This window comes from Puma concolor, chromosome A1 (assembly GCF_028749965.1).
Source record: "Puma concolor isolate L17-30 chromosome A1, mPumCon1.1.hap2, whole genome shotgun sequence".
Taxonomy (NCBI): domain Eukaryota; kingdom Metazoa; phylum Chordata; class Mammalia; order Carnivora; family Felidae; genus Puma; species Puma concolor.
This window is the reverse complement of record NC_141667.1, coordinates 229,374,233-229,388,396: the sequence shown is the minus strand read 5'-3', so window position 1 is coordinate 229,388,396 and position 14,164 is coordinate 229,374,233. Positions and strand designations below refer to the sequence as shown.

Here is a 14,164-nt window from a genome sequence, read left to right as displayed (position 1 = left end):
TAATTGTCATGTAAAATTTTAGAATGAAGAGTTCTTATAGATTTAATTCATTCTAATATGAATAGAATTAATTGCTTCTATGGTTCATTCAAATGTTAGCAGTAATCATCCTGATAGGGATTATTTAGAACAAAAAGACAATGAAGAACAAGCTTTAATATCACTTGGCTGTCTCTAAAGACCATAGTTAAAAGCATCAACTATTAAATCTTCTTATTTTTTTATGAAATAATTTTCAAAATGAATATTTTAGGTCAGTGATCCAATTTAAATCCTATTAAAAAGCAAGAAAAGCCTGTAGTCAGAAATAATTCTTCTGCTATATCTTATGTTACACTCAAGGCCTTTCACAAATCTTTGAAAAGTATTTGGGAATCAGAGTATCACAAAAAAAAATTCTTTCTCTTTTTTATGGCATGCTGATGTTATATGTTACTTTCTCCCTGACAGCTCCTATAATGGAAAGCCTTTAATGTGTTTGGAATAAAGAATTCTAGATAATAAAATTTCATTCTCTTTCTAAGGATACGCTGAAAGTCAGAGAGGGTAAAATAATCAAGTATTAAACTACTCAAAGAACTCCCCCAAATATTTCCACTAAGATTGATTTGCACTGTGTTTATCTGAAAAGAAAAAAAGTTAAATTGACTAGTTCAGCATTTATTTTATAAGAAGGATGAGTATCTGCTGAACAGCCTATTAAAAAAGAAAGACACACTGCAGATTGGAGGTTCAGTGTTTTGGAAAGTGTTCCATGGTGTTAAGGACCCATAGACCAGGATTTAGTGGCTAATAGCCCTGGAGTTCCAGGAAACTCTAACTTAAGTACCAGAGGAACTCTGGTTATCTGTAATTTCTGATGTGGCTCACTGGTTGCTCCATGATCCAGAAAGCTTGCTATAAATTGAATCCTAGTTCTTGTGGAGATTGTTCATTCTACAGAATTAGCAGGGAAAGTCTTAATAGTTCCAGAGAAGGTGGAAAATTATTAAGCCTTGCTTATTCCTCTTTTGTAATGATCTGTGTTCAGTCAGGATTCTCCAGAGAAATGAAACTCATAAAAGTTATATTTGAACTAAAATACAGACGTTAGAAATAATATATAACAACTAATATATATAATATGCATGCATCTATCTACCTATCTATCTATCTATCTATCTATCTATCTACCTATAGAGAGAGAGAGGCAGACATAGAGATAGAAGTTTATTATAAGGAATTGGTTTATGTCATTATGGAGGCTGAGAAGTCCTAAGATATATAATAAGTAATCTGAAGACCCAGAAGAGCCAATGATATAGCTCCAGTTCAAGTCCAAACACCTGAGAAGCAGGAGAGCTGATAGCCTAAGTTCCAGTCCAAAATCCAGCATACTTGAGACCCAAGAAGAGCTTACATTTTATTTTCATTCCAAAGGTAGGAAAACACTAACATCTCAAATCAACCATCAGACAGGAGGAGTGCCCTCTTACTCAGGGGAGGTTAGCACTTTTGTTCTATTCAAGTCTTCAGAGAATTGGGTGAGGGCCACCACATTAAGGAGGGCAATCTGCTTTATTCAGTCTACTGATTCAAATGATACTATCATCCAGAAATACCCTCACAGATACACCCCAAAAATGTTTGACCGAATATCTGATCATCCCATAACCCACTCAAGTTGAAACAAAATTAACCATTACAATCTGATTCTATTTATGGACTTTTCTCATGTTGCCTGAAAGACACTGAAATTATCTATTATATACATTCTACAGTCATGATTTAAAATAATTGAAAACAGGGCTTTCTGTAGACTTATTAATGTTTTAGACCTGGAAGAAATCTTAGAAATGTTTAGTCCAATTCTCTTGTTTTAATTCCCCAAAGATAATGCTCTTGGGGTCCCTGAGGTAACAAAAAACCAAGCTGGTCCCTCTCCTCCTGCTTTTAGGCTAGGGCTTCTCCCACAATCCATAGGACTTCTAAAGTCAAGGAAGGTGTCATTTAGGGAGAGGCTTGCCTTCTCTTTCACCTGTTCCTGCTCTTCCCTCTTCCTCTTTCTTTACTTCTTTCTCCCTTTTGCTCTTCCTCTTTTTCTTCCCCTTTCTCCTCTTCCTGCTCTGTCTCCTTTTTTTTTCCTGGTGTGGAAAAACTTAGCAATTAGAATAAATAGAAAACAAAGCATGCTTCTTTAACTTAAGTTTGTCCATTTTCAGCCTGAAGACAAAAGACTGTTAGTCATCTCTATGTGACAGATCATTTTATGAGCCAACATCTTGGACATGTAACCAAAATAACAATGGTCCTTAGGACTTAGCAAATGCATACATGGTGCCCCTTTGATTAGGGTTGGCATACTACAGGAAAGATTCTTTCAGGCATTTGCTCATTAAAATTAACATTTGATGAGCACAAACTATATGTTGGGTACTATGTCAAACACTTTAGCTCAGTTAGAAGGAGAGACGTCTTAGAAGTTCTGTTCTAAAAATGTAGTAAACTTTCACCTTTTCTGCAAGTGGGTAAGAATTATAGACCAGAAACCATGGCAATAATATATAATAATATATAACATATATGTATGTATGTATGTATATATGATTTCTCAAGTTTTGTTATCTCCATGTTTGATATTATTATATTACTTATTGTTGTTATTCTTTTTACTATTTTATTATTGCTTCTTTGCCATATTCATTAATTCTCTTGTTTATTCATTTGTCTAGTTACCCAATTCCCTAACATTCACTTAGTTCCTACTGTGCACTAGGCATGTATTAAAAATGCACAGATAGAGGCACCTGAGTGGTTCAGTCGATTAAGCATCCGACTCTTGATTTTGGCTTAGGTCATGATCTCATGGTTTGTGAGTTTGTTCGAACCCCATGTCAGGCTCTGTGCTGTTATTGTGGAGCCTGCTTGGGATTCTCTCTCTCCCCACCTCTCTCTACCACTCCCCTGGTTGCTCTTTCTCTTTCTCTAAAAAAAATAATATACAGATAAATAGGATAGAATTTTCTCTCAAAAAAAAGTTAATAAGCATAATGGTTAAGAATTTGGACTCTGAAATTGGATGGATGGTGTTTGAAACCCAGTTTTTGTCCCTTACTTAGAAGTTAACATCTCAGATTTAAATTAAAAAAAGTTAATGTCTCACCTTTTTTTTTTAAGTTTATTTTTATTTATTTTGAGAGAAATATAGACAGCAAGTGGGGGAGGGACAGAGAGAGAATCCCAAGCAAGCTCCATGCACTGTCAGTGCAGAGCCTGTTGTGGGGCTCAAACTCACAAACCATGAGATCATGACCTGAGCCAAAGTCAAGAGTCAGACACACTTAACCAACTGAGCCACCCAGGTGCTCCTAGAAGTTAACATCTTTAAACCTCGATTTGCTCGTGTATAAAGTGGGGATTAATAGGTCTATAGTGATGATTAAAGTACATGGAAAGAGTTTGGCAGAGTATTTGGCACATAGTAAGCACTTATGAATGCTCATCATTATTTTTATTATTGACATTAATAATTTGCTCGTGTATAAAGTGGGGATTAATAGGTCTATAGTGATGATTAAAGTACATGGAAAGAGTTTGGCAGAGTATTTGGCACATAGTAAGCACTTATGAATGCTCATCATTATTTTTATTATTGACATTAACCTTACAGCCAAGTCAGAGACACATGGGAGTAAACCAAGAATATAGAGCAGCGTGACAATATTGTCAGTGCTCCATGACAAACGGGGCTGAGGAAACTGGCACTTGATCCCAGCTACAGGGATCCTAGGAGGCTTTCAGGAGGACATGGTACTTGAGTTGAGTCCTTGGACAGACTAGGAGCTACCTTACAAGGAGTCTAAAAAGAGGTGTTTCAGGTAAAGAAGAATAGCAGTTATGAAAACAATAGGCTGTGAGAGTTCAAGGCACTTAAGAGGAAGGGTTTTAAAGAAACCAGCAATAGCAGACCTTATGGAGACCAATTTGAGGTAGGACAGTTCTATCACCCATTTCACAGATGAGGAAACTGAGGCCTAAATGCCTGGTTGGAAAGAATCCCTAAGTCCAAACAGCTGGTGAGAAGGAGAGCTCTTTCACATCGCAGCCTCCCATCACCAACGCAGGACAGACATGGGAGGACATACTGCTCTTGGTTTATACACGGGAATATACACAGGAGAATTTCTATATATAAATTTGTATTAATAGCTTTGCCTATCTATCATTAATAATCTTTTCCTTAACTAGTTGGATATTGAAGGCTGATAAAGTATGTATTTTTGGGTGTATATTACTAGAAGTCATTAATGTTTTCCTTTCTTAGACCTTACCCACACTTCTATTAACACCTCTCCTCATTGCCAGATCAAAGAACTACTTGCAAATTCTTGCCTATGTGATCTAGTCAAGATGAAAAAAGGAAACCAAAAAGTTCATGATATGAAGCCAAGAAAAAAAAATGTCTACAACTAGATATACTAGTTTTCAGCCCCTGATTTCTTGTCACTAGGGTTTATTTAGCCTATTAGTCAGTGATTCAAGAAATGGAGCTTCAATCTACTGTGTGTCCTAGGTCCTAGAGATATTGTTATGACCAAGAGAGACTGTTTTCACTACAGTGATGGTGGGAATGTGGCAAGTCAATGAGTGACTGCAAACTAGTGTGATGGATGCAACAATGGCGGAAGCCTAAGCCATTATGGGGTCTCTTGGGAGGGACATTTATTCTGACCCAGAGTGTTAAGAAAGGCTTTCTGGAGGAAACAATTTCAGCATTGAGTTTTGAAATGGGTAGGAGTGAGTGAGCTAGAAAGGGTTGGTGGTTGCTCAAAGGAGGCTGGAGGAACAGCCAGTGCACTGGCCTGGAAGAAAGAAGATATATTCAGCACCAAGAAGCGAGTCAGTATGGCTGACTCATTCATCTCCAGAGGTGAGGCTGGAGAGAGGGTGCAGAAACCAGCTATGAAGGGCTATATGAACCCAAGAGAGAAATTCAGAGTTCGCTCAAAGACAATGTGGAATCATGTGCTATTTATTGGGGGAGTAAAAAGACCAGACATGCATTTTAGAAAGAGTCTTCCAGTTGCAGTGAAGTGACTGAATAGATAGTCTAGGCCAAGAGTAGGTACAGGAATATCAGTTTGGGGACTTCTGTAATAACTACAGCAAGGCATATTGGTTAATTATATAGAACAAATTGATGGTTACCAGAGAGGAGGGAGGTAGGAGACTGGGTTAAATTAGGTGATGGGGGAGCACCTGGGTGGCTCAGTTGGTTAGGCGACCTACTTAGGCTCAGGTCATGATCTCACAGTTTGTGAGTTCAAGCCCCGCATCAGGCTCTGTGCTGACAGCTCAGAGCCTGGATCCTGCTTCGGATTCTGTGTCTCCCCTCTCTCTACCCCTCTCCTGCTCATGCTCTGTGTCTCTCTGTCTCTCAATAATAAATAAACGTTAAAAAAATAAAAAAAAAAAATTAGGTGATGGAGATTAAGGCATGCACTTGTTGTGACAAGCACCTGGTGATATATGGAAATGTTGAATCACTATATTTTACACCTGAAACTAATATAACATTGTAAAAAAGTAAAATAAAATAATATAGAAAAAAAGATGTATTGGTAGCCTAGGGATGGAGTAAGTGGAAGGACAGGGGTGGTAAACTGGCTTGGTAATAGATTGCACTTTGAGTGGATGAGGACGAGGAATCATAGAATTGTATTCACCAGACTCTACTGAGAAAACCCACCTTTGGTAGTGCCATTCACAGAATAGGGGACCTTGGGCCAGGGACAGTTTTGAGGTATGGAGAAGGTCAGAAAGAAAAAGAGGGGAGTTTAGTTTGGGATATTTTGAGTTTGAAATGCTTGTGTATCACCCAAGTGAAGCCGTGTAGCATGAAACTGGCAATGACACTGTCAGTTTATGTAAGAAACTTAACTAGTTATTTTACTAAGGATACTTACTTTACTCTGGATAAGGAGATAAAACTCCCTGGACAAGAACATTTGCTGTCTAGGCTAGGATCTGGGGGTTTCTCAGTACCCAAGGCAGTGTCCACAGGCCCTAAACTGAGCTCAAGCAGTGATCCAGGTACTGGCAAAAGAACAAAGAAACATCTGGATGAGTCTAAAGAGAGAGCCGGAGACACTTTTAAATCTCTCCTTCATTGTTAATCTATATGCAATTGGTGTGAAAGCACCAAGTTGCCCAAGTGGTAAATGAACTAATTTTGTGATCAGCTTGAAGGACTCAGTAGTTAAGAACATGGGCTTTTGAGATGGTAATTCTGGCTTAGAATTCCAGTTCTGTCACTTACCCTATGACCTTAAAGGGAAATTAATTTCTCTAAGCCTCAATTTCTTTATCTGTAAATAGGGTAAAACCACTTGGTTAGGTATAAAAATACCTAGCTTATCAGATTGTTCTAAGGATTAAGTGAAGTAGTGTACGTAAAGTTTTAGCACATTACAGTGTCTAACAAATAATAAGTCTCCAATAGTCTCTGTAGAGGCCTTGTTGGTAATTACGAGATATCTAGGAAAATATCTTTTTCCCCTTGTTAACTACAGCAACCAGGGATAAAAGGAGCCCACAGTCACACCCATTCACACAGATATGCTGAGAGCATGTGACTGCACATTTGTTTGTCATAACAGAAGACTTCAGTATTTTCTTGCTTTAAAACCATAACCATGTTGTTCTATGGAAATACGGAAGAAAAGTACATCCTGTTGCTAAGTGATATGCTCATGTAATTACTGGGGAAACAGATGGCCAATCAATAGTAGACAGGTAATTGCTTTAGAAATAGATTTAGTTAAAGATTGGAAATGATGATAAAGTATATTGTCCTATGATAGTGGTATTAAGGCAGTTTATGGTCAATTATAATAAAAATTATATTGAAAAGAGCATCTTATTTCTACTTTAAAGCTAATAGGAAGCCAACACTTGCTCTATTATTGAGCCAACCTTTGGAAGAAAATGTAACCACTCACTGTGCTAGACAAATGCTTTATTCTAGGCTACTTTTTCTTAAAAGGAAAGAGTTGAGCATTTGAATAGTCCAATTATCTATTCATTCATTCAACCATCATCTCCTGAACACTCATTATTATTCTTTCCTGTACTCCATTCTTCCCTCCTCTGTACCTTCTTCTTCCACATTGCCTGTATACACTCCAATATCAGGAAAACTTAGAAATGGCACCTCACACACAACAAATTTAGAAATGAGCACCTTACACGCACATGTGGCTGATGACAAGGTAAACCGGAACAACCTTTTAAGAAAGTAATACGTCTCTGTAAGTTGAGCACACAAATATTATGCCATTTGATCTGTTAACCTCACTTCCTTGGAAATTTATCTGAAGAAAATAATTATCTGAAGAAAATAATTCAGAAGAAGAAGCTATATGAAGGTATTTATTGTGGTATTACCTATAATGAGAAGAAACTGGAAATAAACATCCAATACTAAATAATAATTAAGGATGACAATCATATTAATTCTAGATAATAATATGCAGCTATTCACAATGGTTGCAAAATCTCTTTAGAAATATGAACAAAATAAAGATCTGAGACAATATAGTTTGAAGACTTCACCTGTTCTGTCTATATATGAAGAATTAGCATGAAACATAAAAATGACTGGGAAAGAGCAAACACAAATGAAAATACTGTGTTAGGGTAGTGTCGAAATTTTTTCACCATCTTCAAAAGTTTATTTTAAACTTATTTTAATAATATTTTATGATACATTTAAAGTGAACACCACAAAGAATTGTTCTGTATGTGGTCAAAATCCAAGATGGCATCTTGCAAGCAGCAAATAGAAAGGCTTTACCACTTTTAGAATTCAAGTAATCTTAGAGAAATAAATAGTTCTGTTTCTCGGAGTTTTATCTCCCTTGTTTTCTATTGTGAGAGGCATTTACAAGTATATTGAATTTCTCTTGCTTATGAATTCAACTGCTGCTGCTTTTCCACAAACAGCCTTAATCCTTTGTTTGGCTGTCATAGTTGCTACTGCAGGAATTATGATGCTGCCAGCAGAGAATGCAAGAGCTAAAATGAAGAGGTTTTTAAAATGCCAGTACACACGTTCCCCTTTTTCTGGATATTATGTATTTCTGAAACACACACACACACACACACACAATTCCTATTAAACTCTAACCTTGTTTAGGGCAGGGACCATAATGTATATTTAATCTGAAAACATGCTTTCCAGGTTGTATTTTATTATAAAATAAAATAAATATATTCACTAGTCAGTACATCTGCTAGCAATGAAGAGGGAAAATGCTGGCTTTCCCTGGAATAGACTTCCATCATCTTCCTTACACCCATGTGAGGGTTTTGCTTTTGTTTTCTTTTTCTTTCAATTTCGTAGAATCTATTTTTCAATCATGCAGGGTAGTTTCAATTAATGTTGGGTGGGTCTACTTTCACAAATATTTTATCATTACTATTTTAGCATGATGAAATAAAGAAAACAATGGCTAAAATTATTCACAATAATTGATTTTAAAATCGAGAGAGGAAAACCGTATCTGAAAATGATAGAGCTCTACTCAGGTTAAGAAGCTGTAGGGAAAATGCTCACTTGTTAGGTTTAAGTTGCTGTAGTGGTCTATGTGAGCCTCACTCTAGACAAACCACAGTAGTTCTTGGGTGTCACAAAGAGGTCTGGATCACATAAAGTCAGACTTTGCCTAGAGGGGGAAATATTCTTCATAGACAACTGGCCTGGTTTTGACTACATGACATGTAATAATGTGGAATATTGCCTCATAGTCCCTGTGGAGGTTTGGCTAATGTGTCAATGATGGTTTCATGAAGGCCACTGATGGGGCAGGGGTTGGGGGGGCAACTGCATGTATAGATGCAAACATGTATTTGCACACGTGTATATGTGTGTGTGTGTCTATGTAAATGTTTTTAATTTCATTTGCTAAATGCATTTTTGGTTTATATGACTTCCCTCACCTCCAAGGTTACCGACCTCATTTATCACCAAAAGTCAAAGTTGTTATTTTGATAATTATTTTCAAAATTAAAGATGTAATTTCTAAATGAGTCCAGGGGATTCTGAGACATTACTCTGTTAAGTTTCAAGGTCCTGAAATTTTAAAACTCAGAAAAGAAGGCTAATGTCCTAGACATGATCTCCTGTCTTTGAGACACTCACCATGCAAGCGGAGTAGTGAGGCATGAGGGATCCTATCTCCCTTGTACAGTCCTTGAGTCATAAGACACTATCCCAGGCCAGGGTGGTTTCCCTGTCAGCCACCTCATTTCACAGAACTCAGGTGTTATCCTGCTAGGTAAGTCTATGAGCAAAGCAGGAGAGCCCTGGCTTCGTTTGGACCTTTTAATATTGTAAACAGAGTAGATGTTTAAATGAATCAGAACCTTAATTTCTAGAAAGATAATCCCAGGCATGGAAAGGAAGTTTAGCCTGAAGTGCAGGAAACAGCCTGCAGGTCTAATTTTAGGACTGTGAATCTCAGCAGCATCCTTTAAATATTGCAGAACACTCTGCTGTTTCCAGGGCCTCTTCAGGATCTATTTGAATATATTAGGATCAAAAGAGCCCTCCTGTTTCCTTAGAGTTGAGCAAATGCTGCCAGTAGTTCTGTTTAGCTCCTTGAGTTGTGCTTTGTGCACTGCATAAGGCCCTTTCTGCAATCTCCACACTCCAGGCCCAGCACAACCCAAGGGTCACAACTCAGACGCTATTTAATTTTCTTCTGGAACCATTTTGTTTCATATAAGTTGATATTTTTCATACCTCTAGAATTGCCTCATTATGAAATGACAGCCCCCATGGGATTAGGAACCTTCCTAGCAACACTGTATGTAAAGGTATCTGGATAAGACTATCCTCATTTAGAAATGAAAGGAAACCCTTTCATCCAGTCCACTAGCAGGATTCAGAACATACAGACAATCCTCTTGGATTTTGCTAGAAAAACCTTTGCTTGTTGGGGCAAATAGTAGAATTGGAGTCAGAGATTGATCTGAAGGAGGTGGACTCTTAAGAAGCTCAAAATAATTATTGACTCTATTTTCAGAGTGCCTATTACCTGAAAAGCATTTAATATATGCCATTGCTAGTACTCCCCATAGCTCTCCAAGTTGCTTATTACAATTGGGGACTCTTGGATTGAGAAAAGCCCAGAAGCTTGCCCAAGGTCATCTAGTAGGTGAATTGCAGAGCTGGGATTTAAACCTGCGCCCTTGTAGCCTCGTTTTTTCATCGCATTGTTCTGCCCCTCGGGACAAGTAATCTTCAAAAAGGAAATGCCAGGTAGACAGGCTGCAGACAGCCTGTGTGTTAGTTTGTGTGAATACATTCTATTAACAATAATCTACTTGGATTAGAGAAAATCTAGCAGTTTCAGACCTCAGCAATTGGTGTAGCGTTATTACTGAGCCAGCCCTGGGTCAGCCTGCTAGGATTCAAACCCTCACATTTATTTCGTACATGGTTACTGGCTAGCTTTGTAATTTGGGGCTGTTACTTAGGTTTCTCGAGCTGTAAATGGGGATAATAATAATAATACATTCCCCAGTGCGCTGTGAGGATTAAATGAAAGAATCCTTGCAAAGTGCTCTCAGATAATCAATACAAGATAACTATTGTTATTGCCAAAATTGCTTATAAATGTTTGTGTCTCCCCTGTCCTGTGCATATGGGAAATAATTTTTTTTACAGGGGAATATTTTGGAGCAAACTAACTTGTAACTTGCTAGAAACCTCAAATAATAAGTAATAAGTAACCAAATAAGTAAAGCAGGCTGGTGTACGAAATTTGCCAGCTGTGGAGGGCATTGCAACAAAACCTGTGCTGGACAGAAAAGGCTGAAGCATCCATGCCCCATTACTTCATAGCCTAACTCCGCTGACTCAGCCTAAGGCAGGCAGTAATCACAGCCAAGTTTATATGCTCGAGAATTGATGTGACCATATTTTCACATTCTCAAAGGCAAAGTCAAGAAAAAAAGGGTGATCAGAAAGTTTTTATGGGACTAATCATGAAATGCTGACAGCTCCAGCTTATTGATTTACCTTTAGTTAACCTCTATAATTTGGATGATCTACCCAGCCCAAACTGGAGGTATAGCAGGGGAATCCCTTTTGTCTTTTGGTGACTTTGGAACAAAGAACTTGTCAGTTCTTATTTATCCTATAGAGGGTAATTGATTTGGGATGGTGGTGAGTGTTCAGATGGGATTTCTAGAGGACATTTATCTTAGTCCCTCCACAGCCCACACAATCAATATTGTTTATGCTAATGTTGTGATCCTCTCACTGCATCAGAAATTCTGAAAAGTATGTGCCAGAGCAGTCATAGTACCGTATTCAATTATCTCTTTGTGTTTCTAATAATAGAAATAAATTAGAAGACATGTATTTGACTACTGTTCTCAAGCTGCAAATCCATTGTTTTCTTGTTAAATGGTACTAATTGTGGTTGTCATGGAAACCCTGAAGGTACTTAGGCCGAATTGCCCGATCTATTTTTTTCTTTTGTAAGTGATTATTTCTTTGGCTGACATTGAAATTCCTCCTCTAGAAAGCTATTATGCATATGCTCACAAGACACTTGCTCTAAGTTAAGATGCTCGATAAACCTGTTACACCAATTATATTGTACTATGGTTATGAGAATCAAATTACTTCATATGTAAACTGATCATTTAGAAAAATTAATAAAGCTAATTGGCTTTTTTTTTTTTTTGCTAAAAGTATTGATGTGAAAGCTAGATGATTTTGAAAAAAAAACCTACTTGCTTAATTTTATTTCTATGTATGTTTTATATTATTTTATTAATATAAAACCATATATTTATATAATTATACAAAATTATATATAATATTTTTATTAATGTATACATTTTATATTATTTTATTTGTGTATGCTTTTAAAATATCATTTTTCTGTAACTTTTTCAAAAAATGTAAAATTTACCTTAAAGAATTTCATCTGCTTCTTGTTAATCCCGTGGGTAGGTTTCATGGGGAACAGATATTTGTGGAGGGTGTGTATGCAGAGGAAAACATCTCAGGAATCTTATGGTCTTGGGTAACATATTAGACCCACTAGTAATCGATTGTGGGTATTTTACCTGTGTTTTGGTATCCTCGTGTGTAAACTTCATTGGGTTGTTGTAAAGTTGAAGCATAACTCTGTATGTCATGCTTCTGGTCCAGTGCCAGGCAGATAGCAGATGCTGGAGAAATTTCACTCCTGTTCCAGTCTGTCTCCCTATTCACCCTCCCCTCACTCAGCCCTGCAGAGAGGCTCACCCCCAGGATCCTGGAGTGACATATTTGGATGAAAAGGACAAAATGTTTGGCTGGCAGAACCTCAGCAAATTTTTAGTGTCCTCATGCCATTCCCTTATTATGGGATACAAACAGTGTCCTGGGACAAGTCTGATCTGGAAAGAGAAGGTTTTACAAAGATTTGATAAATTTCATAATGATAACTTCCAAGTAACTATTAGAAAGTTTATTCCCCTCCCAGTACAACATAGGATCACCCAAGGGTGGGTTGGGATGGGGAGAAAATTCATTAGTTTACCTTGTACAAGTGTGGGTTTTAGAAAATGCATAATTAAAAAAATATTTATTGTGGTGCTGTGGCTACTCCCTCAGCTCATTACACTTCTGCAAAATCTTCATTCTTGTGATCGAAATGCAGTCATCACATTGGTTGTATATGATATCTAAAAGGAAATAAACAGTCTTGTGAGTTTTTATCTTAGTAAGTCTTCCCTACTACACATTTGATTCATATTATGAATCAAATTTTATTTATTTTAATAAAATTGAATATAGAGTAAATCCAGATTATGTTCCCACTGTGTCTTCTATAAGCCTCAATTGATAGCATATACACATGCTCGCTTACCATATGATATTACCATTGTTTATATATGTATTTATATATGTGTTTATATATGTATTTATATATGTATTTATCCTTACCATATGATATTACCATTGTTTATATATGTATATATATATACATATAGGGACTGCAGTTTGTAAATAAAAAAAAAGAAAAATGAAATGAAACAAAAAATCTCCAGCCCAAGTAGGTTTAGGCTATTTCTTTTATTCATTGAATGATTATTTACTGAGTGCCCACTCTTGCCCTCTGCTGTACTATCTGCTGGGGATTCAGTGGCAGATGCGTCTCCCTGGGCATTAAGCATGCATCTACAGCAGCGGATGCTAAGTGCTGTGAGCACTGAACTGCAGGCTCTCAGAGAACATGTTGGCTCCCTAACCCACATGGGAATGGCACGTAAGTCAAGTCAGCCTTCCCCAAGGTGATGCCTTCGAAGCGGAGAACTGAAGATGCACAGTTTGATTTAACAAGGTTAGGAAGACGGTTCCAAACAAAACGAAAAGCAAATATAAACAGCCAGAGGTCAGGGATCAAAAGACGGTTTCTTGCATTCCTGTTCCCGCAAGTTTGTAGAGAAGAGTATCCAGCCTCTACAAAATCCACACTGGTGCCATTGATCAGCTGTTTTTAAATAGGAGATCTCACGTTTAACAAACTGAACTATAAGCTCTGTGGATCTTTGTTTCATAGGCTGAGGTGACAGCTCTGATAGGCCCTGATTGTGTAGCCTTTCAAGATGACTTTGAATCAACATGCCACCCTCCCAGCACACCCCAGAATGGAGCCCGTGGGTGAAGAACAAAGGTGACCTCTGGGTTTGGTTTTTTAAATTTCAATTTACTGATCTATTATTCCAGATTTAAAATATGTATTTAATACTATTTACTCAAATAGTATTTGGGCAAGGGTTTGGACTAATTTTTCAGTATTTTAAATAAGGCATAATGGGGTGCCCGGGATTAAGGAAATTGTAGAACTCAGCATAGTCAGTGGAGTCCAGAGAAATCTGGATTTGCCTCCTGGCTCCTTCTTTTCAGATCTAGGAAACCTCTAGCATGTTCTTCCCTCATCTATGAGGCAGAGCGGGGGGATACCTATCCAGAGGACTTCTGTGAAGATTAAGTGAAATGTAAATTAAAAAAAGTGAAACGAAGCAAAGAAGTTTCTTTGATTAAGTGAGATTCCCTGTTTAATATGATGCCTGATGCCTGGTTTCATTAGCAAATGATAATTAGTAATGAAAGTAA

The 14,164-nt window shown here is 37.3% G+C and overlaps 1 protein-coding gene across 2 annotated transcripts in view; it reads left to right on the top strand.

Moving 5' to 3' along the window:
- Positions 1-14,164, top strand: part of RFC3 (replication factor C subunit 3) — a 205,935-nt gene that overhangs the window by 85,819 nt on the left and 105,952 nt on the right. The window contains exon 11 of one of the 2 annotated variants that reach the window (XM_086713788.1): positions 13,608-13,689. The exons of the other annotated variant lie outside the window; for it this stretch is intronic. The gene's annotated coding sequence lies outside the window, so the exon portion shown is untranslated. Of the gene's footprint in view, positions 1-13,607; positions 13,690-14,164 lie in introns of those variants that run through there. 2 annotated transcript variants of the gene reach the window in all.